At 38.1% G+C, this 27,337-nt stretch overlaps 1 protein-coding gene across 48 annotated transcripts in view; it reads right to left on the bottom strand.

Moving 5' to 3' along the window:
* Nucleotides 1-27,337, bottom strand: part of ZBTB20 (zinc finger and BTB domain containing 20) — a 780,465-nt gene that overhangs the window by 171,154 nt on the left and 581,974 nt on the right. For 4 of the 48 annotated variants that reach the window (XM_086676311.1, XM_086676298.1, XM_086676286.1 and 1 more), the window contains one exon: nucleotides 14,572-14,626. The exons of the other annotated variants lie outside the window; for them this stretch is intronic. The gene's annotated coding sequence lies outside the window, so the exon portion shown is untranslated. The remainder of the gene's footprint in view (nucleotides 1-14,571; nucleotides 14,627-27,337) is intronic. 48 annotated transcript variants of the gene reach the window in all.

Genomic DNA, 27,337 nt, shown 5'->3' with positions numbered 1-27,337 from the left:
ACAGGGTTAGATGAACAGTTCCAATGACCTTGTCTGAACCAAATTCATTTAAAGCAGTTTGCTACATTTCTTAAATAGAAGATGAGCCTATTCTATCTATGGCCCACATTTGGACTGGATCACTGAACTATTGCCCAACTCTTATAAGCAAAGCACTAACATGCACCAATCAACAGGCAGCCCATAGCAGAGGCATCAGGAAGGTCAAAATACACACACATAAGAAATTGGCAGTACATTATAGAAGAAAGCTATTTCTAAAGATGAACTTTGGCTACTAAAGCCTTTGAGTGTTATTCAACCTTTGTTAGGAAAAAAAAAATCAGTCCCAATGTAACCTGTAATAGTCTAGCTAAAAAAATGTTGAGAGAAATATAGTTTTATTTTGCAACACATTATTTTCATAAGAACATGAATCAAAGAGATGGACTATGCCAATTTCTTCATAGCTGAATTGTTATAGGATATTGTTCTAGTCTTTACTAATGACTTCTTGAGGTTGGTTATGCTGTGATTAGGATTTGGAAGGATAGAGGTCTAAGACCTTGCAAAAGAAACTTTTTTTTTTTGGTTCGGTATCACTACAGAAAAAAAGCATTAAGCTAACTTTGACAACCTAACGAGGATAATGGTAATTGCGTGTAGTCATTGCTTATGCTGTTTCAAATGATGGGAATGAATTGAAAAGCAAAGGTGTCAAGCTAACCACAAACTTGAATTTTGAAAAGTTATAGTATAATAAGCAATAACATCAGTTGTTAGACTTACTAAAACTTACACCAAAACTTATGGATGCAGCAAAGGCAGTTCTAAGTGAAAAGTTCATAGCAATAAATGCCTACCTAAAGAAATAAGCAAAAAAAATCTCAAATAAATAAGAAAAATATCAAATAAGTGACCTAATAAAAGCAGCTAAGAGAAAAGTTCATAGCAGTAAATGCCTACCTAAAGAAATAAGAAAAAAAAATCTCAAATAAGAAAAGTCTCAAATAAATGACCTAACTTTACACCTTAAGAAACTAGAAAAAGAACAAACAAAGCCCAAAGTTAGTAGAAGAAAGGAAATAACAAAGATCAAAGCAGAAATAAATGAAATAGGGGCAAAAAGAGAAAAGATCAATAAAACCAAGAGCTGGTTCTTCAGAAAGATAAACAAAATTGACAATGTTTGGCTAGATTCAGTAAGACAAAAAGAGAGAGGGCTCAGATAAATAAAATCAGAAAGGAAAGAGGAGACCTTAAAACTGATACCACAGAAATACAAAGGATCTAGGTGACTACAATGAACAATTATATGTCAACAAATTATACAACCTAGAAGAAAATGGATAAATTTCTGGAGACATGAAATCCGGATCATGAAGAAATAGAAGGTCGGAACAGACCAATTACTAGTAAGAAGATTAAATCAGTAATTTAAGAACTCCCTACAAACAAAAGTCTAAGACCAGACAGCTTCACTGGTGAATTCTACAAAACATTCAAAGAAAATAGAAGAGGAGGAAATATTTCCCAGTTTATTTTATGAGGCCAGCATTATTCTGATACCAAAATCAGACAAAGATATCACAAGAAAAGAAAGGTCAATATCCCCGAAGAACATAGACACAAAATTCCTCAACAAAATATTAGCAAACCTAATTCCACACAATACATTAAAAGGTTCACACACTATAACCAGGTAGGATTTATGTCAGGGATGCAAGGATGGAAATCAGTTTGATACACCACATTAAAAAATGAAGGATAAAAATTGTAGGATCATCTCAATAGATGCAGCTGAAAGCTTTTCCTCTAGGATCAGGAACAAAACAAGGATGTCCACTTGTGCCACTTTTATTCAACATAGGATTGGAAATCCTAGCTAGAGCAATTAGTCAAGAAAAAGAAATAAAAGGCAATTATATTGGAGAGGAAGAAGTAAAACTGTTTGCCAATGACATGATACTACGTATAGAAAATCCTAGGGGTGCCTGGGTGGCTCAGTCAGTTAAGCATCCAACTCCTGATTTCGGCTCAGGTCATGATCTCACAGTTTGTGAGTTCAAGCCCCATGTTAGGCTCTGTGCTGACAGCATAGAGCCTGCTTGGGATTCTCTCTCTCTATCTGCCCCTCCTTGGCTTGCACACTTTCTCTCTCTCTCAAAAATAAACAAATAAACGTTAAAAAAGAAGAAAATCCTAAAGACTCCACAAAAAACCCTACAAATCTGTTAGAACTAATAATGAATTCAGTAAAATTGCAGGATGAAAAATCAATACACAGAAATCAGTTGCATTTCTATACATAACAACATACTATCAGAAAGAGAAAGTTAGGACATAATTTCATTTACAGTTCCATCAAGAAGAATAAAATACCTAGTAAGTTTAACTAAGGAAGTGAAAGTCCTATACACTGAAAACTATAAGATATTGATGAAAGAAACCGAAGACACAAATAAATGGTAAGATACTCCGTGCTTGTGGAGTGTAATAATTAAACTTATTAAAATGTCCACACTATCCAAAGCAATCTACAGATTCAATGCAATCCCATCAAAATTCCAAAGGCAGTTTTCACAGAAATAGAACAAAGATTTCTGAAGTATGTATGGAAATATGAAACACCCCAAATAAGCAAAGAAATCTGGAGAAAGAAGAACAAAGCCAGAGGCATCATGCTCCCTGATTTCAAACTCTATTTCAAGCTATAGTAATCAAAACAGTATGGTATTAAAAGAAACATGTAGATTAACAGAACAGAATAGAGATCCCAGATATAAACCCACACATATATGGTCAATTGATTTATGACAAAGGAGCCAAGAATATGCAATGGGGAAAGGATAGTCACTTCAATAGATGGTGTTGGGAAAACTGGCCATACACAAAAGAATGAAACTAGACTACTACCTTACACTATACACAAAAATTAATTCAAACAAGATTACAGACTCGAATGTAAGACATTAAAACTCCCAGAAGGAAACTTGACATTGGTCTTGGCAATGATTTTTTGAATTTGATACCAAAAGCAAAGGCAACAAAAGCTAAAAATTAACAAGTGGGACTACATCAAACTAAAAAGCTTCCACACAGCAAACCATCAACAAAGTGAAAAGGCAACTTACTGAACGGGAGAAACTATATACGCGATAAGAGGGTGGTAGATATGCATAAATATATAAAGTACTAATACAATTTAATAGCAAAAAATCTGATTACAAAATGGGCAGAGGATTTGAATAGACATTTTTCTAAAGAAGACATGCAGATGGCCAACAGGCACATGAAAAGATGGTCAACATCCCTAATCATCAAGGAAATGCAAATCAGAACCACAATGAGCTACCACTTCACACCTGTTAGAACGGCTATTTATCAAAATGATAAGAAATAGGGGCACCTGGATACTTCAGTCGGTTAAGTGTCTGACTCTTGATTTAGACTCAGGTCATGATCTCACAGTTGTGAGTCAGGCTCCATGCTAAAGCATGGAGCCTGCTTAAAAATATCTCTCTTTCTCTCTCTCAGTCCCTCCCCTGCTCTCTTTCTCTCTTTCAAAAACAAACAAACAAACAAACAAACAAACAAACAAACAAACAAACAAACAAGTAAAAGCAACAATGAAAAGTTCAAACTAGTGATGAAGTTATTTTTGTTCATTAGGTTGTGGATGTACTTTCTTTTGATTAAAAAAAAAATTCATAGAACTTACTCATGGCCTCCCTCCCTCCATCTCTTCTTATCATCCTATTTCCACATCCATATGCTATCAGACAGTTGAAGAAAAAGAAACAAATGTGACCGGAACTGCTTCTGTGGGGACACTCTCAGTCAGTTCTCTGTCCTCCTCAACTGCAACTTGCACTCACTTATCTGAAAATCTATCAATTTAATTGTTTCAATACTTCCTCTCAGGGGAATCTGCATTTCCTTAACTGTCTTTACAAGATGTAGATTCAGGTTTTTTTCACAGGCAATTAAGGAAGTATGGCAATTATGTTTGTATGTGGTGGTGGATTCTGCCTTGGACTTTTCAAATTTTTCAATTTCACCACTTCCCCAATTGAAGAAGCCAGTGTTGCTTATAGTTTAATTGCAAATAAAGATATATACATAGGTTTGCCTACATCATATATATTTTTTTCCTCTCAAAAGTTATAAGAAATATTTAGGGATTTTTCTGTCCATATACTTCATGGATTGTTCCTACTGATGTCAGAGTGATTTACATAGAAGTAGAAGAAAACATAAATATTTTGCACTCAAACTTCACTAGCATGTTCTTCAGTGGTGCTTTCCTCACAGTCAATCTCCACCAGTCCCCGGCTCTTGGTTAGCGTATGCTTGAAGACTCTTTTTCACAAAATCTTTCTTCCCTAGAAAACTCTGCCTGTGAAATTTCCCTGTAAATACCTGAATTTTCTGATTCACCTAACAATGATCTAGGAATTGAGGATATTTCCTGCCTGCTCTTTCACCCCCTACTTCGTGAAAGGATTAGACTGTAAACAACCTGGTAGGGATCCTGCAGGCCAAACTAGGGCTGAGCTGATCTCAGCAGGCAGGGAACCTGTGGCAGTCCATGAAACACAATTATGAAAATAGAAAGGATTCGTCCGTACTTTCAGGAAGACATTATGTTGTTTCCAAGACGAGACTTAGCAAGTAAGCCGCGTTAAAGAAACCAAGCGAGACAATATGATTTCAAAGAGTCCAGCAGAGGTAGATTTCAAAAAGTGCCGACTGGCCAGGGCTTTCTCAACTGCAGCTTCATTTTCAGTGTCTGCCAGTGGCCTGCACCAGACGCTTGAAGGGAAGTCCATTCGTCTCTCACCAATGAAGCCCAAAGTACTCGTGCTACAAAAGGATTCCTTTCTTGTCTCCAGAGGCAAGCATCAATTTGTGCCCCAGAGTCTGAGAGTTCATAGCTTTCTTTCAATTTTGTTAAGTCTGCACATGCGTGGTTCCTCCTGTGTGATTTGGTCCTGAGGAAGTGACCCACCCCCAACTCCACAGAGCTAATTAACCCCATACTGAGTGGGTTTTTCCCCTCATTTCACACATCCACTCAGTGCTTTAAATGACCCAGCAGTAGCATGATCAGATGATTTTTTTTCTTCTCAAAAAAAAAAAAAACTGTATAGTGATGGGAGAGCTAGGGTATATCTGCTCTAATTCAAAACAGCAGTGTAACCCTAAAATATTGCCCAATAACATTTTATCAGAGGGTGCAGAAATGCTCAAAAATGCTTGAATTAAACCCTTTAATGTTATTCAACTTATTGAAGTTTCTATTTTAAATAACAAGTAATACATAATAAATACTGAGGTAGAGAAGTTTGATCTCTATCCAGATTTTTTTTAACATCTCATTTTGCTAGAAAAACTAAAAAAGACCTAGCCTCCTTCCTTATCTTTAAGAGCCTCAAGAGAAGGGCCAATGAGAAGAATGATATAACTCATCTTTTTTTTCCATTTCAAGGAATAGGCTCATGTTTTTCTAGATTTATTTTTGCCAAAGTGAATGCCTCGAAAACTCAGAGATGCTCACTGTTTTCTAACTTTTCAGAAAAGAAAAAAGTGAACATGATGATGGTGGGTGATTTAATGGAAGCAGCTTGTCGACGTGATGAAACTGAAAACGCTTTTACAGAATATGTCCACATGCTAAAATAAAAACAAAATCTTTAACATCATGTGTATGGTGTAGAGTGGTTTGTGTCACGGAAGAAGAAAGGAGAATTGTTAATTTAGACAGTAAGTGTGAGGTTCTGCTAGAAACCCTCATGGGTACATCACGGAAATAGTTCTTGGTCAGACAAATGGAGCCAGACAAGTTCTAGTTCTTTCAGAAGCTATCAAAAGGGCAATCAGATTTTAAGTCTGTCATCTCTGCTACATGATAAGAAAAATTCTTGGCTATTTCCTTCAGTTAGACTAGTCTATGACTTCAGAATTTTAAAGATTTATACATAAATGGACAAGCAAATGACCTCCCCTGGATGTCCCATCTTAGGCAAACGGTCAGTTCTCTCTCATTCTCAAAAGCCCGTGTGCCAAACTGGCTCATTCTGGTATGACTCGGTCATAGAGCATGCACGTCTTGTGTGAACTTTCAACCTCTCTTTCCTCTGCAAAGTGATTTATGTGCACACTAGTAAATGCCCAAGAATTCCATAATTCTTAGCACAGCAGAGAGTCAGTACAAGGGGAAACCTATCTAACATTTAAAATTCTTATTTGAAGTGTCTTAAATACTATGCTTTGGGACCAAAGACCTTATGAAGTTCTAAAACACATTCAATATTGTTCCCTAAGCTTCTTGTAGGTGTGGCTGCTAACCGGGAGTGTCAGGTGGGTAAAACTGATTAAACAGGCAAAAAGGAGGTCCAATGAGGCACAGGTTTTGTGTGTGTGTGTGTGTGTGTGTGTGTGTGTGTGTGTGTGTGTGTGTGTTTACCTACAGTGGTCAGAAATTTTGTATTTGACATATAGCCTAAATCAAACTCTTATATCTGTGCTTCCAGTCTTTGGCTGAAACTGCTTCATCTGCAATAGGGTTGTTGTGATTTCCAAGACTCCTGTCCATCAGGCTTTTTCAGACTCACTGATGCTTGGGATTCTGAAGCCCTTACCGTGGTCTATGAGACCCAATCCCTCATTACCTCTCTTGACCTCATTTCCCATCACTTTCATGTAAAAGTGGTCCAAGTAGCAAGAGAATATGATTGCCTAGATGGGTGAACAAGAACAGGAATGTGAATGGGATTAAAACGAATAAATCAATAAAAATCAGTGACTTTATGCCCTTGTTAAAATTCAACTATCTCACTGGAGAACCTAACAAAGTTTCTGAACTTTCCTTGAGAATTGGTTACATAAGGAAGAATATGCAAAGCATTGCCCACATGGAGGCATGTATTAATTCATTAATTTAACAGATATTTTTTCAGAGTCTATTATTAATTACTCTGCTAATTGGACTTTACTCTTGCTCTAAAAGACCTTTCACTCTCATGTATGCTTTAGACACTTATACCTCCATTACCACTGACAAGTTATTAGCCCACCAGGTTAGGTAATGTAACAACCTCCCCTTGTTCCTTATTCATTCTTTTCAATTGCCCTGTGACATCCACTAAGGCCTCATGAACGACCTCCTTGTGGTCTATATTATCAACTCTATTTCTTACCTAGATTAGAAACCCCTTCCCCACCACCTACATTTTCTTTCTCAAACAGCCAAGAAACTATTATAAAAGTCTGCCCAGAACTATTTAAGTGTTAGAAATGGGTCCTTACAGACCTATTTGAAACATGAATTTTTTTTGGAACAATTAATGGGGCCTCAGCCCCTAGGAAGCATATCTTGAACTACAGGCAAATTATGAGTCAATGGTCTGCCAGACACAGCACTCACTACTCTCCAGGATAGAACATTTCAGCATACAAAAGAGGATCCTGGTCTTATTCAAGAAATCCCCATCTCAGAGAGGATTTAATGGAGCACATGTCTCTAGCCTCTATGGTCCTTATATAGAGGAGTACCTCCATCATATTTTAGTCTTTTCTAAACTTCACTATCTTAGGTCACTATGTTAGTGAACATGGGATAAAAGACACTAACTCTTCCTCAACTTATTAAATTTTTTCTTCCTCATATGCCCAATAAACAAAAATGGAAGGATTTAATATATGTACAGAACAGCAAATGTTCTCTCCCTACTTCTTTTCAAATACTTCCTTTTTATTATAAACAGTGGTGATGGAATTATAAATACCATTGTTTTACATCTATGTTAATACTCTTATTATCTTGCATAAACAGATGTGAACAAATACGTACATGACACCAATCAATCCCTTCTTTAAAAATGCAGTTTTCATCTTTCTAAATAGTAGAGGGAGAATTAATGAATTCAACTTGTGGTTTACCTGTTTATATTTTGAATGTTAATAAAGTAAAACCAAATTATTTCTAGAGTTCTTTTTAGAGATGCATCAGCCATTAACACTCTCCATGCCAGCATGGGATGGGGGAGGGAGAAACGAATGGCAGTGGGTCCCAAGAGCCATTGGTGGCTTAAGGGGCTGGAGAGGATGTTAAGCTGCTAGGGCAGGAGATTCCGACCTGTTGGGTAGGTGGGAGATATTTGCTGGCAGTAGAAACATTATTTTTGTAGAACAAATGGCTAGGAGGCGGTCATGTGGGGCACTAGGTGAGAGGAATATCCAAACATAAAAAGTACTCTTAGGGGACTGGGGCAAAGGGAAATCACTACTCATTCCATCTCCTCACTGGTTTTCCTTCTTCTCTAGCGTGCTTCCTCTTTTTATTACTATATTTTCTCTCTTTCCTCCATTCGTCAGCTGTCGTTCATTTGCCTCTTTATAACAAAGAAGCACGTAGGGACAATTTTAGGAGACAGGGAGACCAAAAAAGAATTTAGAGAAGACTTACGATAATATACTATACATTCATATGTACAAGAAAATACAACCTATATTTGATTGACCAAGAACTAGAAACTGGGACTTTTGAGATTTAAAAAATTCATGGTATGTCTGGTCATATTAATCTCTAGACCAGCTGGTTTTTAGCAGTGCTGGAAAGAGCTTTAATAGAGTCATGAGTAGGAAAAAAAAAAGGAAAAAATGGAATTTTATAAGGATTTATATTTGTAAGGAAAAAAGGATCTTCTTCATAGTTGTCTATTGAAGTTCTCACCCAAATTATTTTTTGAACTTACAAATAGACCATATCAAGAGAAGGAGCTTAAAAATTCTCATAGGTTTAGGCAACTACTAAACCCTGTGTATTATGTTCATCATAGTCACTCAAGCAAGTAGAGGATAAGTAGAGCATGGTATCTCACAGTGAATAACATGGTTGGTTACTTCGCCAGTCTGACATAGGGAGACAGGGCCCACAGGAACAGGGGTCTCCTTATGAATACCATAAAGAGACACCCAGGTTCATCTGAATACATAGGGCATGAGGGGTTAGTTGTACAGTGTCAGATGGGAATTACCTAAAAGTATTCTCTAACCAAGCACCAACTTTTTAGCCTTGTCTTTTTGGGGAAAAAAATCCAATATAAAGCTTATGAGAATACTTTATTTGGTCACTGGGTGGGGGAAGGTTGCTGAGACAAATGACCACATTTAATGCCTAAAGGCAGGAGGAAACAAGGAATAAGAAACACAGAAAGGGAGAGTGAGTGCCAAAAGAAGGGTGCCAGCTCTGGAGACTCACTAACAGAATAGAGAATCTTAGAATGAGAGAAATAAATGAGCGTGCTTTAAGGAAACATCAGTACATTTTTGGAATCAGGGGCAAAAAAGTAAAAATATTTGCCTCTTGTCATTTATCACCATTGCCCCATTTATTCTACTTTTATATACACAAGTAACACGCATTCCCTAAGGATCTGCAAATTGCAACAATGGTGGTAATGACGGCAAAGCATTAAGTTACTTTAAATCATTGGCTAAGTTGGGAATGAAATCTTAACCTGCAGGCTTTTTCTGGGTCCAGTCTATGCCCTCCAAAGTATTCAGTCTGCTTTCTGTGGTTTCTCTCTGACCGGTGTCAAAAGATATGTGTGGTAGGGGCAAGCTTCTAGAAAACATGGTTGCACAAAACAAGTACTCTACCTTCTTACCAAAGAGTTTTCGATTTTCACTTTTTCTCTCTTTTTTTCCCCCAGATTATTAATCTCCAATTTCTTCTCTACCATCCGGGACCCTCAAGGTTGTTAACTTTAAAGCACCTCATCCATGGTTCTCAAATGTACCTGGCTAGTTCTTGAGCCCAGATGAACCTGCTCATGTGTGTTCTCAGCTCCCAGGCTGCTGAACAATGCTGGAGAAGACTTCCCAAATTGTACAGCTTGGGGCCTCTCCAGAGTCCTGGTTTCCAGCTGGTGTTTCAGAACTGTTACAGTTCTTTTATTGTTCCCAGTAATTTTCCTTTTTTATTCCCTGGCTTCCATTTATCACTCTAATTAACTCCTTATAACTTACCTCCTACTCTTCATTCTCAACTAACCTTCTATCTTTTTTCAAAGAGAAACAGAAGCCATCAAATAGCATCTCATCCTTCCACCTCTCTCAGAACCCACCCATAACGTCTCAGAGACCTTTCTCTCTACTACTTACAACCTGCTCCAGGATCTCACTATATTAATTACTCCTTTCTTCTGTTTTTTCCATTTTGTTTATTGCCTGCCAACATGCTTCAGCTGCCCTCATCTAAAACAAATAATAAAAGCCATAACAAACCAGCAAATAACAAACCATCTTCTGTGGACAACATCTTTCCCTTCTTGTACCACCTTCAAGCTTGCTAAAACCCACATTTATTCCTCAATGCATTAAAATCTGGTTTCTTTAGCTGTCTCTAATTAAACTGTCAAGGTCACCAAAAACCTCTGAATTGCTAGTTTTCAAAGTCCATTCTTTAACCTCATCGTTTTATTTCTTTCTTTTTAAAGTCAGGTTCATTGATGAATAATTTACATACAATTCACCCATTTTATACCCTTCTATGGTTCGAAAAGTTTTGAATTCTGTGCTGGTTCCTTGATGTCTGTAAAATAAAGACCAAATGCCTTTGATTCCTATACAATTTCCTTCTGAATCTTTAGCAGTCTTCCCCACAAAACCCATTGTTGGTCACACATTATTCAACAAAATGTGCTATATACATTCATGCCTCTTGGACTTTCTTCACGTTCCCCCTCTATATTATAAACACACAAGTTTTTGTGTAATATAGTAAATGCTATTAATATCACCATATCAGTTTCCATACAGACTCATGAAACTAGATGTTATTTTGAGGAGTTGATGTTTTCAAAATAGAAATTAACCATCAAAATAGTACTACCTTAAGATTTGTTATTTTAGTATTATGACACTATATTTAAATTCTGCCCCCTTGTACCACAGAACACGACTATATTTGGGAATAAGGTCATTGCAGATGTGATTAATAAAGTTAAGATCAGGTAATACTGGAGTAATCTAATATGACTGGGGTCCTTATAAAAGGGGAAATTTGGACTCAGACATGAACACAGAGAGAACACCATGCAAAGATGAAGGCAGAGATCAGGGTGATGTTTCTAGAAGAAAAAAAAGAAAGAAAGAAAGAAAGAAAGAAAGAAAGAAAGAAAGAAAGAAAGAAAGAAAATACCAAAGACTGCCAGCAAACCACAAGAAGTTAGAAGAGATCCATGGTACAGATTCTCCTTAGAGCCCTCAGATGGGACTAACTATGAGGACTAACTAGGTGTCCAGCTTCTACAACTGTGAGACATAAATTTCTATTGTTTAAGCCACCCAACTTATGGCACTTTGTTATGGCAGCTCTAGTAAATGAATATGCTTAGTAAATGAATCATTTTTGAGTACATGTGAATACTCATTATCTCATTCACTTATCAAATACTGAGTGCCTACTATGTCCTAGACATGCTCTAGGATGTTAGGATGCATGCCATCAAGATATATTTGTTGAATGAATGAATGAGAATTTTATCATGTTCCTGCATTTTCTTTTTTAAAAAGTTTATTTATTTATTTTGAGAGAGGGAGAGAGAGAGAGGAAGAGAAAGAGAATCCCAAGCAGGCTCTGCACTGTCAGCACTGAGCCTGATGTGGGGCTTGATCTCACTGATTATGAGCCAAAATCAAGACCTGAGCCAAAATCAAGAGTTGGACCCTTAACTGACTGAGCCCCCCAGGCATCCCAGTTCCTGCTGTAATAAGCAATTAATATATCAATCAACATAGGATTGATTGAATGAATGCTTTCCACTTACTCATTTGACAAATATTTCCTGAATACTTACTATGCATCAAATACCATTCTGGACCAAGAGGATAAAGTTATTGATAGGACAAATTCTCCACCTTCCTGGAGCTTAAATTCTAGTGGGAGAAACAGACATCAACCAAGAAAACTAGTAAATAAATTACATAACTTCTCTCTGTGCCCCACACTGACAATTATACACACTTATCCTTCTAATTCTTCAACAATGCTCAGGGCATCAGTAATACTTTAAAATATTCCTAAATACCATGCCCTGTTCTTTTTCTTACATTCCTGAAATCTCTAAATAATCCTGAAATATCCCTAAGATTAATGAACTTAAGCTGTTCTCTAGACTTTCTGATTTAAGTATGATTTTAGGAATTTGCATGCTACTTTCGAGTCTACAAATAATGATCAACACAATAAAGTCTGATAGTGGGGGCAGGGTAATCTATAGGCAGTGCACAGGTTGGAAGTGTTTGGGGAGGGCTTCACCTCAAAAGCTGTGTTTCTCAGTCAGTCAACACATATTTCTTAAGCATTTACTGTGTGCCAGCCCCTGTGCTGAAGATAGTGGAACTGTGGGTAGAGCAGGCATGGTGCTGAGCCACACTGAGATTCTAATCTACAGGGAAACATCTGAACAACTAATATCATAGTTCATTCCTTAATTTCAATGATGATAAGGATATATGAAAAGTGTTAGGAGGATGCCTGGGATGGGGGACTTTGCCATGAGGGTTTTGTGAGAAGGCTTCCTTGGGGAAGCAATGCCTAAACACTGCTTTGGGTTTGGGGTAGGGGTATTTGTTTGAGCAGGGATGGCAAAGTCTTATGTTTTTTCTTCCTCATCTCCTTTCATCCACGTGCACACATTTCAAACACTTAAAAGCATTCTTCAAATATACTAAGAACACCAAAACTAAAACAAGAGAAGGGCCCTCCAGAGGAAAGAGGCCAAAAATAGAAGGAAAAAAAAACCCCTAATCTCACCATTTGTTTTGAAAACACCCCAAATGATTAAAACATATTATAAACTAAAACATATGAACTAATCACTTGCCAAGTTTCATTTTTAAATCAGTGCTGTTTTTGAGGTTCATAAACTGAGAAAGAGTCTTCAAATATGAACTTGGTTTTTCTTTTCTTGGCCTCCACTTGGCTTGAAGCATGTGCTATTAGGCTGTGTAGAGGGAAAGGGATCCAGCTGGTTAGGAACATGTGGCACACATCTACTAGAATGTAAGCTCCATGAGATCAGGGTGTTGTTTGTTCATGATGGCATCCCTGATACAGAGAAGAGTGCCTGCAAGATAGTCGAGATTCAGCAATCATGTGCTGAAAGACCAACTGAATGAATATTCTGGGACTTTGCAGGAATTTTCCAACTCTCTTTTCTTACCCAGGCTACATCTTGCTCTAGGCCAGTGGTTCTTACCCTGGGGCAATTTTTGTCCCCATCAGGGTACATTCGGCAATGTCTAGAGACATTTTGGGTTGTCAAGACTGAAGAAGTTGCCACTGACATCTAGTGGGTAGAGGTCACGGATGCTACTAAACAACTTACAATGTGCAGGACGGTTCTGTACAACAAAGATTCATCAGTCCCTAAATTCTAACAGAGCCAAGGTTGTAAAATGCTGCTTTAGGCCCTTTGTTTCTATTGGGTTATACCTGGAAGTACAATCCTCCACTATATTTGAGAGGAAGTTGAGTCCTAGAGGAAGCAACCAAAAGAGATTTCTTACTTCATTCTCCTTCCTTTTTCCCAAAAGAATTGCCTCCACCCTAATGCACTTTGGGAGACAGCCATTTTGCCTTTTGCCCTCATGGGTCAATATGCATTTGCTGGGGAAATCATCTAGAAAAGTCTGTCTCTACAATGGCAGTGAATAATTTTTATAGCTTATTGGTAATTTCCCTGAGTTTACCTAAGAATATATCCCACTTTCAGTAAAATTAGCTTGTTTACAGACTACTCATGTATCCCTAAGAAAAAAGAATGTCTTCCCCTAACTCAACCAGTTTATCTGTATCTGGTCAGAAGCTATGCACCAGTCTAGCTTTATTAATGATAAATAAGATCAACTTCATGAATTCCAACAAAACCCAATAATGTGCCTGTAGGAAGACTGAGTTTATAGCATTTCCTCTGCTTCCTTCCTTGCCCTGCATATTAAAATAGTACTATCTGATTCTAGTTTTAATGGGGAAACTTCCATGGTGCCAAAGGAGTACATGTGCCGATTTCCCAACTCTGATGGTTGCTCCAGTAATCTTGGTATTGTGGCATGTGTCCCAGTTACCATAGAGACTGCATACACTAACAGTGTAGCACTAAGATTGGTGGGGAAGACACATTTCACAGAAGCTTTTTTGGAGGGATAAAGATAAGACACAAGAAAGAAAGTGAGACTGCCAATAAAGAGGCACAGCAAAGAGAAGTCCCTGACAATCACAGATTCTAGAAATTCGGGACAACAGAGATTACAACTACTACTATAAGACCAACATACACTTTCCATTCAAAGGCTGTCTCTGTCAGGAAAATTTCAACTATGAGGAGAAAAAACAGATACAAAATATTCTAAAATAAAAAGGTAAATAAATGAACCAAGGTATAGAGGTACCAAGGTATAGAGGTGACAAAAGTGGTATGGCCACAAAACATGTTTAGATAATTCAAGCCAAGGAAAAAATAAGTAATCTAAGAGCACAATGAAATTGGAAGTTATATTTCTATAGGATGAGTGACTTACAGAGAGACTGGTCCTCAGGGAGTAACTGAAGTTCTAAGTGCCTCTGTTTCCTTCACTGCAAATGGAAAGAAAACCAGAAAAAGATGACCACCCTCTCATTTTTTAACAGAGGTCTCCTTAAATATCCCAATGGTTTGTGTTATGACAGATGAATTTGATCCATGCCAAAGAAAATCGGACAAAAACTCTTAGAGAATACGTAAATTAGGGGACATTGTTCATCATGTAAATATGTTCATTCCATAGTTTTTTAAAATAATGAGAGCTTAGAGTTCACGAATGGTGTGAATTCATGCATGTTCTTTTTCTTTGCATACAATTTTGAGGTATGCATTTATTACAGCTATCGGGCATGTATGCAATGTAAAGGGTCCAGGTGTTGAATTGCAGATGTTTTTAAATAAGAAGGCTGGGACAGGATGTGGGCTGGTATAGGGGATGAGTAGGAGTGAATTTAAGAGGAAATTACTCTAGGAAAATGTCAGATAAGTGATCAGAAGTTCCTTAATGTCCAGGTCACATCTGTCTATGTTTATTCCACATACTTCACACAATTATGTCCATTGCCCATTAGACATCCATGTCTCCCAGTCTGAATTAACATCAATATGTTAATATCTTTCAAATCTGTATTTTAAGCCATTAGTTCTCTCCTGACCTCTGGCCCTCTATAGCAAATGACCTACTGGAAAATTCCAGTTGGATATTTCAATACGGCCAAAGCTGACTCATCTTCTCCCTCAAAGTTTCTCTTCTTCTGTTCTCTATGTGAGCAAATAGCATCACCATTCACCCATATGCCCGAGCCCCATACCTGGGAACCATCTGTTGCTTTTTCATCACCCCTCAAATAATCATCAGATTTGTAATTTAATGTAATTTCTTTTAATAACTGAGGGAGGTTTTTGTGCATAGAAAGCAATATTTACAGTTAATTGGATTTAAAACTATTGTGTGTGTGTGTGTGTGTGTGTGTGTGTGTGTGTGTGTGTGTGTATAATACTCTATCAGTCTAGTAATTTCAGTATAAAATAAGAAAAAAAAACTTTAAGGAAGGGTGAGGCCACTAGGTAGAAAACATGGAAACTCAAACTATTTCAGCTGTCAGTCAGGCAGTTGGAAGAATGAAAGTTAGGGTCTCATCTGGGAATGCCTTCCAGAATGATTCTAACAAAGTCACCAATGAACACACTGAATATTTTTGTAGTAACTATAACAATGAGGGATTCTAAGTCCATATCCTACAAAGGGATTTTTACAACTCATGTCTTCTAAGTTCCAATTCCACTCTTACCTACCTCTTTTATAACCACTTTCCACTTTATAGCCTGATAAGGATAGGCAGTATTTTATTTTCCCCCTCAACCCAGTTTCTTCATTCTGGTGACCTTTTACTTATTGATGTTTCTCACATTTCTAGGTCTCTTGCTCCCGCTGTACCACATTAGCTCAGGCCTCTGTTGTCTGTCACTTGTGATATGGTAACAGTCCACTGTACTATGTTCTCTTTATTTTTCTGAGCCTCTGCACATGTCACTACCTGTGTCTAGAATGCTCATATTCCCTGATAAACATTTACCAAATGAAAAAGAAAAGTACTTTAGATGTTGCTGCTTTGGGTGCTAAACAGAAAGAGTGGCCTATCTAATATTCTGGATAAACCTACACAAAGTACACTTACTTTCAAAATTAATTTTGAAGAATCTGAAAATTTTGCCATGGAGAGTCATGGGGCCCTTGCCACAATATTAAGTTTTGTATTTAATAAAAACATCTGCAAACTCAGGGAAAGAAGCACTCATTTTTTCTTCATTCATCCAGCAAATATTTACTGAATACCCTTTATAGGCCAGGCACTGTTGTAGACACTGGGGATTTCTTAAAGTAGAAAATAGACAAAAAAAACAAAAAAAAAAACCAAAAAAAACAAAAAAACAAACAAACACCCAACAACCCAAAACCATACAACAAAACCCTGCAATCATTGGGCTTATATTCCGTGGCAAGGGGAAATAAATATATAAATAAAACCTATATCTGAACAGAATAAATGCTATGAAGAGAAAGGAAGCAAAGCTTCTCAGTGAAGCTTGAGAGGAGTGTGTGAGGGATCAGGTGCTCAATAAGGACATGGAAATTAATAGGGAAAACAATGTATAGTGCCTTCTGGACTACTGTAAAGGCTTTGGCTTTTCCTTTGAGTAGATGGATTCCTTTGAGAGAGTTCTGAGCAGAGCAGTGATTTGGGCTGACTTAAATGGCCTTACCTACATTACAAAGAACCACTCTGGCTACCATTTTGCGAATAGACTATATGTGGCAAGGCCACAAACAGGGAAGATAATTAGGAGGCTACCGCAATAATCCAGGTAAAAGGTGATAGTAGTAGGGGTGGTGAGGATAGGAAGTGGTTAAGATTCTGAATGTATTTTGAAGATCTGCAGAATTCATTGCTAAAGTTGAATTTGTGATGGAAATAAAAAACTGGGAGAGAAATAAACCTTTGGGTTTAGCAACTCTAAGGATGAGGTACTGTTTATCAAGGCGGGGAAAACTATTTGCTGAGTAAAATAAGGAATTCCATTTGGGGATGTTAGGTCTCTAATGTCCATCAGACTCACACTGGAGCTGTCGAGGAGGCAGCTGAACATGTGAACCTAGAATTTAGGCCTGGACTAGAGGTATGGGCTGGAACAAGCTTGGGTGTGACAATGAAGGAAGTGAATGGAGATAAAGACAGGAGGTTCAGGGATTGAGCTGTAGGTCCCTCCAATGTTTACATATTGCAGAAATGAGAATACACCAGCAAAGGAGACTGAGAAAGAATGGCCAGTGAGGTAGGACAAAAATCAAGTGAGTGTGGGTCTCAGACTAAAAGCCAACCAAGTGAAGAAAGTGTTTTAATGTGAAAGAATAAGGAGCCATAGAAAACAATCCTGGCAGATGGGGGAAAGACAAGACTGAATTAAAGGACTTGGCAACTTGGAAATTACTGGTGATCCTAGTGGTGGGTGCAAACGTTAATGAGAGAAAGATCAAGAGAGAATTAGAGCATAGAACAGGAGAGTGTCTGTAGTTATTGGAGGCATTTCTTGAGAAGCTTTGGTATAGTGGGACTCAAAGGAATGGGATGGTAGCTGGCAGGGAGTGTGGGTTAAAAAAGAGTTTTTTAGAATGAGAGAAATTATGACATGTTTGGGGGCTACAGGAAAGATTTAGAAGATAGGAACAAATTGGTAAAGTAAGAGAAAGCAAGGGTATCTTTCAGGGGCACTGTTCACGAATGTGTGTGAACAGGGTGGGATTGAATGCACAGTGAGGGATGGACTGAGACGAGAATGCACAGGGATTATCCACAGTTATTGGGGAGGAGGCAGTGTGTGGGCATGCCTGCAGATGGAAGGGTAGGTGTGCTGGAGAGCCAGTGTTCACGCAAGTTCTTTTTTGACTGTTTCTATTTTCTCAGTGAAGTAGGAAGGAGGGTCATAAGTTGAAAGTAAGAATAGGGAAGGAAATATTGGAGGTTTGAGAGAGGGGAAAGACAGGAAATGCTCTTGTGGAAATACGGGGAAGAGAATGGATAGGGAAGTGTAATATGGTTGCAGGGCAGATCTAAGCGCCTCTTGGAGTGATCAGGAGTTTACAGTGAGAGTCATCAGGTTACTTGTGTATTTTTCTCCAGCCACTGTTAGCTGGCATCAGGCCTGGAATAGGTATGGAACTGCAGATGATCACTATGGTGGGGATTTTCCAGGAGAGGTCAGTGAAGAGAAGATGAAAGAAGTTAAGGGCATATGCAAGGAAAAGATTAAAATTGTTGTCCAAGGAATCTAAACTATATAAGGAAGTGAGAATATGAGGGGCTAAGGGTGGAATCAATGAATGAGAGGTCATAGAAGGTTCAGGAGTTGTTGTAATAAGGGGGATTGCAAAAATATTAGGTGGTGGTTGAAGAGAGGGATGCTTGAAATTGAGATTATGGAAAAGTTGTAATAATTAGTAATTAAAATGCCACAAGTGTAACCATATAAGTGGATAGCTACAGTAGGGTGGAGGACAGATCATAAGACAATCAAGGAATTGAGATGCAAGGTGTTGGGAAAGATTATATATTTAAACACAAAAATGACCAAGAACTGTCATAAGGTGGAAATAAAAAGAGGTCAGTGAGCCAGTGACAAAAATCTTTAAGAAATTGAGGGTGGCAGCCAAGGCTTTAGTGGGTCACTGCAACAAGGAGGGATTATGGGGCCAGAGAGCTTTCTTACCCCCTCCCCAAGTTTTCCTTTCTCTCTTTCCATCTTTCCAGTTTATATGACTGGCATTAGCTAACTCTTAATTTCCCTGCCTACATAGCTATAAATCACCTGTGACGTCCCTTTGTGCATTCTCTTCAAATTATATCCAAGTCCTAAGAATTTCTACTTTCAAATATTTACTCTTTTCTCTCCATTTTGGGCCATCACTATTCCTGCCAGTGATTCTCTTTTCTACCACTCAGTTTAATGTTCTTCATGGCACTGATGACTCTCTGAAATTATCTTGTTCATTATTTGCTTGCCTTTTGCTGGAGGGAGGTTCTAATTTCCCTCATCAGAATGGAAGTTCAAAAGGAGAAAAGCCTTGTCTATTTTGTGCCTGAAACATAATACACCATCAAAAAATATTTCTGGAATGAATTCATCAGTGACCCTATCACATGCTGAGGAATTCTGATCATCTCCATTTCACACACTGGCCTCACTTTACCATCCTAACTTGTTTCTCCTTACTCTTCAGCTCAAACCATCCATTTTACCCACCAATGGCATTTTACAGCTTCCCCAAAACACCCTGTTGATTTCCATCCTCACGATGTCATCATATTTCTCCCTGTTTTTAATGTCGGTTCCCCACACACCATTCTTCAAGTCTCAGCTTGGGTCTCATCACCTGGATGGCTTTTCCAGGATTACTCTAAGGTCAGCTTATTTCTCCCTTCCAGAAAATTCTGCTATGACTAATAACATCAACTGCCTTATTTTTTCTAATTGATGTAGGTGTGTCAATGTCAGTCTTATCTTCTCACTTGGAACATAGCATCGTTTTTTGGCTTAGGGATCCTGACTTATATCTATGGTTCACTCCCTAATAACTAACAATGTAGGACCAGATAATGGATGTTCAAAAAAAATACCATGGCTTCATTGGACAGTTTTACTGACTTCTGTCTTCCTCAACAATCTGACAAACCTGACTCCTGTCTCACCTTTTATTCTGCTTTTAGCTATATCTGACCATTCTTTCTGCTATACAGATATTGTGTCCAAAACCAGACCCTCTGTCCACCACACAGAATTCTACACCCTTGCATTGCAATTTCCATAACTAAATCATTATCTCTGCCATTATTGTTCCTGGAGTTTCTTGGCAATTTTAGTATATTCGGGACATAGCTGCCAAGATCATCTTTCTTGGTGGATTTGATTCTTTCGTTTAAAAAAAATCCTTGCAATTCTTTTCCATCAAACTTTATGTATCCCCTTGGGGTTTATTTTTCCTTGGCTCTATCCTTGGTCTGGTTCTCCTCCACTTTTTCTAACTATGTTCAGTCCCTGCTTTTAACTCGATTTGCCCTTTGTCTCATTTGAAGGAATCAGCTTTCACACCTTCTTTCAAACCACCCTGTATATTTAGAATAGTTTCTCAAATAATATAAAATTTATAATATTTATGAATAAATGACACAATGCCAAGATATTCTGTCTCTTCTTTCAAATAACATCTGAAGATGCACCTGCACCACTGAGTTCTATATTTAAGATATTGAATAAGTATCATTCATCCATCTGTTTTCATTCTGTCTTGAATTTTTTGGGACCTGCTTAAGAGTTGTATTGTGAGGTCTTTGGGGCTAGAGACTGTCTGGCATAGTTCACAAACTGGCCTTTGCTCTGTATATTCCTGTTTCTTTGACAAATAAATAATAATAATAGCTCACTGTGCATTTTTACATTCCACTCATAAGTCCCCGGAAAAAGGAAAACTAATAAACAGGGATTATAATAGAAACACTGAAACAAAACTAACCTCTTACCAGGTTTTGCTACAGTAACATAGACGTCTATAGACTAATATTCTAATAAATAATTACCTACTTAAGTCATTTGTAAATTGTTCCTTTGCCAACATTATGTATCATATCAAATGCCTATGTGGTTTATAGGACAGGGAAAAACAAGTAGAACATTACAGCTATGTGGGGGATCAGAGCAAAAGCAGCAAAATAAGAGGTTTACTCTGCTGGGTGCACAGTTTGTAAGAATTAGTCTCACAAGTAGAACTACTTGACAGAATATGTGCCTGCTCTCCAGCTTCCCTCCCCCCCCTTTCCCTGCAGTGCTCCACATCTCTTTTCAATAATGGAAGACTTTCTTTCTTCCTCCTCCTCTCCTCTCCTCTCCTCTCCTCTCCTCTCCTCTCCTCTCCTCTCCTCTCCTCTCAATCTCTTTCTTAAATTTCAGGTGGGAAGTATACATTTTGTGTGAAAAATCTGTTTTCCTGTGAATATAACAAATGTTCTGCTTGAAGCTGCTCTATTAAAATGGCAGTATGTCTAAGGAAAAAAGAGGGGACTGTGTTTAATGGCTGTAACGCCCCCCTATTTATCTGCAGATGAGCTACATTTAAACTCCAATATTCAAAGGAAGACCAAAATGCTATGATTGCCTTGTTACTGCAGTGGCCACTAGATGGCAGGTCCAAAAATCTGATTGGAACTTCACAGGAGGGCAATTTTTACATGGGAAATAGAATGTTTCTGCCACTCAAGCCAGTATGGGTTTATCAATAAGCCTCTTCTCTCTGTCAATACATTGGGTGGATAAGACAATATCCACATTACTTCACAGGGCTGCAGTGAGAAGGAAGCCTTTTAATATCAAGGTCTGTAGAGTACTGTCATCACATACTCACATACCCAGATGCAGCTGGATCTTGAAACTTCCATCAACAAACATTCTCAGATCTGGTGTTTATAAATGTTCAGCTGTATTTCATTATCTAACAGTCTTTGTAATACCTTGCCATAATCTCAAAGATATAAAAAGTAGTGGTCTAATCTACCTCTGTAGAAACACATGGAGAAGACTGTCAAACAGGCTGGATGGGTAATACACATAGCTGTATTCTGTACACTTAATATATATTTACCAGTAGTTCCAATTGAGTATTTTATATCTCTGTATACCTCTCTCTCTCTCTCTGCCTCTAATTTTCTATATAGAGGGTGACCATATATTCATGCTAAATATTCTGGAAAAAATAATGTTTATATAGAAGGAACCTATTATTTAATAGAAAAACATAATTAAGCCTCATGACTGAAACTGACATGAGTAAATTTAGGACAAATTCTTTGTTGTACCCGGTATCATTTCCATTTTCGTGCACTGAAAGGGAGACTTCGAGAAGCGGATCTTATGAGACCATAAAAGAAGTCATTCTGAGGCAAATTCTTCTGAAAATAGATTGAATTCCTCCCTTCATAATTTTTTTCTTTATCTTTTTTTTTTTTTTTGGTTACCAGATTATTCTGATATGAGTGATTTGACTACATGGACACTGAGCACTTTTCTTTATCTTTTAATTAAAGAACTGACCTTATGATTTTTGAAAGTAAAGAATCACAAGTTCTGAGATAATTTATCATTCTTGCTTAAGAAAATATGTTCTAGAGTCAATTGTATTTTTGTACAAAAGCTGTGACATGCATTTTGATATACATTTAAGCATTGATACCAATTAAAATTTTATAACAATGAAAGCAACACAAACTCAATTATAGCCTTCCGACTCACTTACCACTAACCTTAGGTTCCCTTTTTCTTTTAAAATTAGGTACAAGACTATCATTAAACATGCTGATTTCATCCACACTTGGTCTGTATATTTGGACTGTTAAAGATCTACATGAGATATAAGAAGAAGAGAACATATATACTAGCCATCAGAATAAAAAAAGAAAGATTTTTTTTTTCGTAAGGAGTAAATATGGACTATCCTGATTAGCACAGAAGAGATTTTACATCAGCACTAGCTGACTTCCTTTAGTTTGGCAGTAGAATTTAAAATACGATGACAGAAACAATTTATGATGAAGCTCCATGGTTATTTCTACATAATCGTGGTGATTGGAACTTAACCCTTGCTCCTCCCCTGCAAAAATGCTACAACTTGTACCTCCCTCACTGAAAGAGCTCTGGAATGGTGGCCGACACCTGGGTTTTACTCTGGTTCTGACAATGCCTCAGAGGATGAGACCCAGAGGGTTTGGCCTCCCTCGCCTCCTCTTCCTTACCTTTAAAATGAATTTTAAGGAGATAACCTATGATTCCTCTCTACTTTCAGGTTTAATATCCAGTGAAGTAAATTAGTATGCATTACATATTTTCTTCTCTTTAATAAATGAATTTGCTCAGATCAGAGAACAATGGGTTGTGAAGGAGCTTATGTTGAAAGCTAACATGTCCCTACCGCCACTGTGGACCCTACCCATGCAGGTGAAGTTGGAACAGATCCTTCTTCCAACCCCCCCTTTTCCCATTCTGCATCACTTTTCCATGGACTCCCCCATAATCTCAAAGTCTAAATCCCACCCTTGAGACCCTCCCTGACCCTGGGAAGTCACTGGCTAATATTAAAAAAGCACTTTGTCTTTCCTCTTGGGCACAGAGCTCAACTCCATTGCCCAGCTCTCCTTGCAGCAGGTGACCAAATTCTGGCCAGTGGGCGTCAGCAGAAGTGACAGGAGCTGCTCCAGCCCTGGCCCAACAACATTCCTGTGTAATCATTGCTGTTTCTCTTTACCAGTCTTCTGACTGGAAGTCACACCCAAGGTGACCTTGGAAGCTATGTGCTGAAGATGATGGAGCCTCTGCCACCCTGGGTCCCTGAGCACCCTTTACATGAGTAAAAGAGAAACTTATATTAAGCCACTGAAATTTGGAGGTTTATGTATTATAAACACCAACATTACCTTAACGAAGACCCCCCTCTACACCAGAGATCAGCTCTCCCTCCAAGACACTTTATTCATGTTTCTTAGACCATATTTTCACCATGGAATGAATTCTTCACTGGTGTGTAAGACCGTCAAGGACAGTACACGCTTTTTTCACTTTCTCATCCTCCATGAAACTCTAGTTGAGAAAATGTTGAATACAATATAGTTTGGAAATTATCGGAGGTGGTAAAAAACATCCTAGCTTTTTTGTCTTGTCCTATTTAGGTAGAAGGTAGAGATGATGAGTTTTTCTGGTGGAGAGATATAAGTATGACATCCATAACCTTTTAATATATTTTGTATACTGCCTTCCTAATAACTGTGCTCCCCCAAATACAGTGCAAATTAAATATTTTGCAAAGTTAAAACAATACTAAAGGGAGGGATAAGTGAAGAGATAAATTGAGAAATATGAGAACTAAGGGATTTAAAAAAATGTGATGTCTACCACCACTACCCCTTATGAAATTATGGCTATAAACTATTATCTCAAGCAGATCACTGAACTTTTGGTACTTTACTCTCAGTGTCAGTATTGACCTTTTTGAGCCAAATTCCTTGGACATTTTCTGTTTTATTTTCGGTTGGCCTTACCACAGCCCCTCCCTGGAACACCTCACCCTTGGTTTCCTCAATGCTGGCCTCGTTTTCTCACTCTCTGGCACTGACAGTCCTCTCTTGTCTTTTCTTTGGCTTCACTTTCTTGTCCACTCCTTGAGACTGGGTTTCCTTGTATTCTGCCTGGAGTTTTCTCCTCACAACTCCTGGAGTCCTGCCTGCCATCCAGTGTTACGGCCGCACCTACCACCTCCTGACAAGTAAGTCCCAAATCTCTGCCACCACCAGAACTTTCTCTGGAGCTCCAGACCTGGATTGTCTATGGCTTCCTTGAAATTTTGAGAAGATCTAAACATCTTGCAGCAGACTTAAATGCAAGTCCCAAATCAAAGGCATTATTTGCCTTTCTTGGAAAACCTCTTCTTCCTTTTCCCGTTTTCCCTCTCTCAGCAGATGACATCAATTTAGACACTTTAAACTTTCCATATCCTTCTCCTCTGTTCCTTATCTAAATTAGCTAATTACAGTCATTACTATAAGTTACTTCACATAAACATATGAAACTGGCAAGAAGTATGGAATGACAAAAAGAAGATTTTCATACCCTTCTATCACACCTGAGTTACACTATAAATCTGCAGGGAACGATTAGTGTGAGTCTCACATTCCATTTCTCAACATTGGGACTGCTTTGAAACAAAATTGAATCAATGAAAGGAAGAATTTTTTGCAGAGGTGACAGGAGCTTTGCTCATTCCCATTCCTTTGGTAACCTTTGCAAAAAAAAAAAAAAAAAGAGTTAAAGAATGCCCCTAATGGCTAGAGCTGCAAAAACTCTAGTCCCATGGTTTTCATTTTTTTTTTTTTTTAAATTTTTTTTTTCAACGTTTATTTATTTTTGGGACAGAGGGAGACAGAGCATGAACGGGGAAGGGGCAGAGAGAGAGGGAGACACAGAATCGGAAACAGGCTCCAGGCTCTGAGCCATCAGCCCAGAGCCCGACGCGGGGCTCGAACTCACGGACCGCGAGAGTCGGACGCTTAACCGACTGCGCCACCCAGGCGCCCCATTTTTTTAATGTTTATATATTTATTTTGAGAGAGAGAGTGGGTGCGTGTGTGTGCGCATGCAAGCATGAGTGGGGGAGGCGCAGAGAGAAAGGGAGAAAGAGAGAGAATCCCAAGCAGGCTCTGTGCTCCCAGCTCAGAGCCTGATGAGAGGTTAGAACCCACAAACCCTGAGATCATGCATGACTTGGGCCTAAATCAAGAATTGGAAGCTTAACTGACAGAGCCGCCCAGGTGCCCCTCTAGGCCCACAGTTTTCATTCATTCCTGGATATAACTATAAAGGCTCCCATTTATTTTAAGTGTTATGTTGACATTAAAATGAGATGTCCCTTCATCTAATCAGTTGCTTTGATTTCTTGGTCTTAAATTCATTCTTCAATGTTTTCCACAATTCTTCAACATTAGTAATAACTTCCTATAGCAACTGCAGTCCTTTTTCTTTCCCTGGTGATATATTTATCATCTATTACACAAACCTCCTCTTTGCTTCTTCCCTTTGCACAACCAGCTCTAACATCTTAAATTTTCATTTGACATACTGCTTACCTAAATTATTTCATGTGTGTTCCCATCCATGGAAATTCATTTTTGTGTGACATAAATCCCTACCCTATTCTATTTCACAGTAATAAAACTTTATACTGAATTGCCAAAGAGATAGGTAACCAAGCACGCAGTTTAAATTAAGTGCAAGATACACATGTTTGAATATTCTGCTCTCTGTCTAAGATGTGTAGAGACAGGTCTTGTTTGTGTCTGAGCATTCTGTCATCTGACTCAAACTGTTGGGGTTAAATCATGTAAAAACAGCTTTTTCACTTTCATTCAAAAGTAACTTCTGCTACGCAAAATAAATAAATAAATAAATAGGCAGCACAGTAATGAAATAATATGTATATTAAAAAAACCTCTTCTAATTGATGATTACAGTTGGGCTCAGCCTATGAAAGATGCTCCATGACTGGTGCACATGCCAGCGAGATTAAAACTCTTCCAGGGTTGGCATTCTCATTGATTGTTGTCCTTCAGAACCTTCCATGGTTTCTAGGCCTTGTCCACACTAACCTTTGCTAGTCGTTGTAGCCATGGTAAATATCCTATTTATTGGATTTTATTAGCATTTCAAATTTTGACATTTGGAAAAGCACAATCCTCCTTCTTTCTCATCCTGTCATTTTTAATGTATAAGTGTCCTGGCTTTTTCCAATTTGAAGTTTCTTTTTCCTAGTGTCAGAAGAATATAATTTTGGAAAGTCAGAATTACTTTGTTAGTCTGTGGCCAGAATGTTGCAATTTCATATAACAAAATTTTAGGCAGAGGCATCATTCACATAAGTTAAGCATCAAAGTTTGCTTCTGCCACAATTATTTGGCATTTTTGGTGAAATAAGTTCTGGTCTGAATCATCTATTTAATTATGTTGCTTCTCCACCATTTTTGATGATATGACAGTTATAATGTTAGACATTTGCATAGCACCATAAAGTTTTCAAAGTGCTGCTATCAGCATAGTTCTTATTTGACTCTCAATATACATTGTGGCATAAGCAATCAGACAGCACACCCATTTTATAGATAATGAAACACAGGAACAGAGAATATCATTCTGGAGCATGCGTGGTAGGCAGCCGAGGCCGGAGCAAACTCCTATTCCATGTTTTCTCCTCTACATCACATTATTAATAAGTGTTTACTTATTATTGCTTTCCAAATATCCAATCATCATACCCTCTTGCACGGCACTAATATCATTCCTTCATACTTGATTTCTTTCTAGAATGTGTCCACCCTTCCGGTTTCCCACAGCCCTCACTAGAGCTACTCAAGGGCCATGTTTCACCCGTGTTTGTATCCGGGGAGATCCTACTGCATATTTGCTGAGTGACTCCAAGCTATCAATGTTCTTCTTCTCTTAGTTGTAAACTGTTTCCAACCCATGCTTTTGAAAAATATGTTATACATGTTTGTATTATTTGAGAAGAAGGCGTTTCATCCACGTCACAAGTAGAAGAATGAAAAATCAGGAGAGTGAATGGCTTATTGGAGACTATCTCGTGAGTCAGTGGCAGAGACCTGAAAAAACCCAACACCAGC

Source organism: Puma concolor, chromosome C2 (genome assembly GCF_028749965.1).
Source record: "Puma concolor isolate L17-30 chromosome C2, mPumCon1.1.hap2, whole genome shotgun sequence".
Classification (NCBI taxonomy): domain Eukaryota; kingdom Metazoa; phylum Chordata; class Mammalia; order Carnivora; family Felidae; genus Puma; species Puma concolor.
This window is presented reverse-complemented; position numbering and strand designations above follow the sequence as displayed.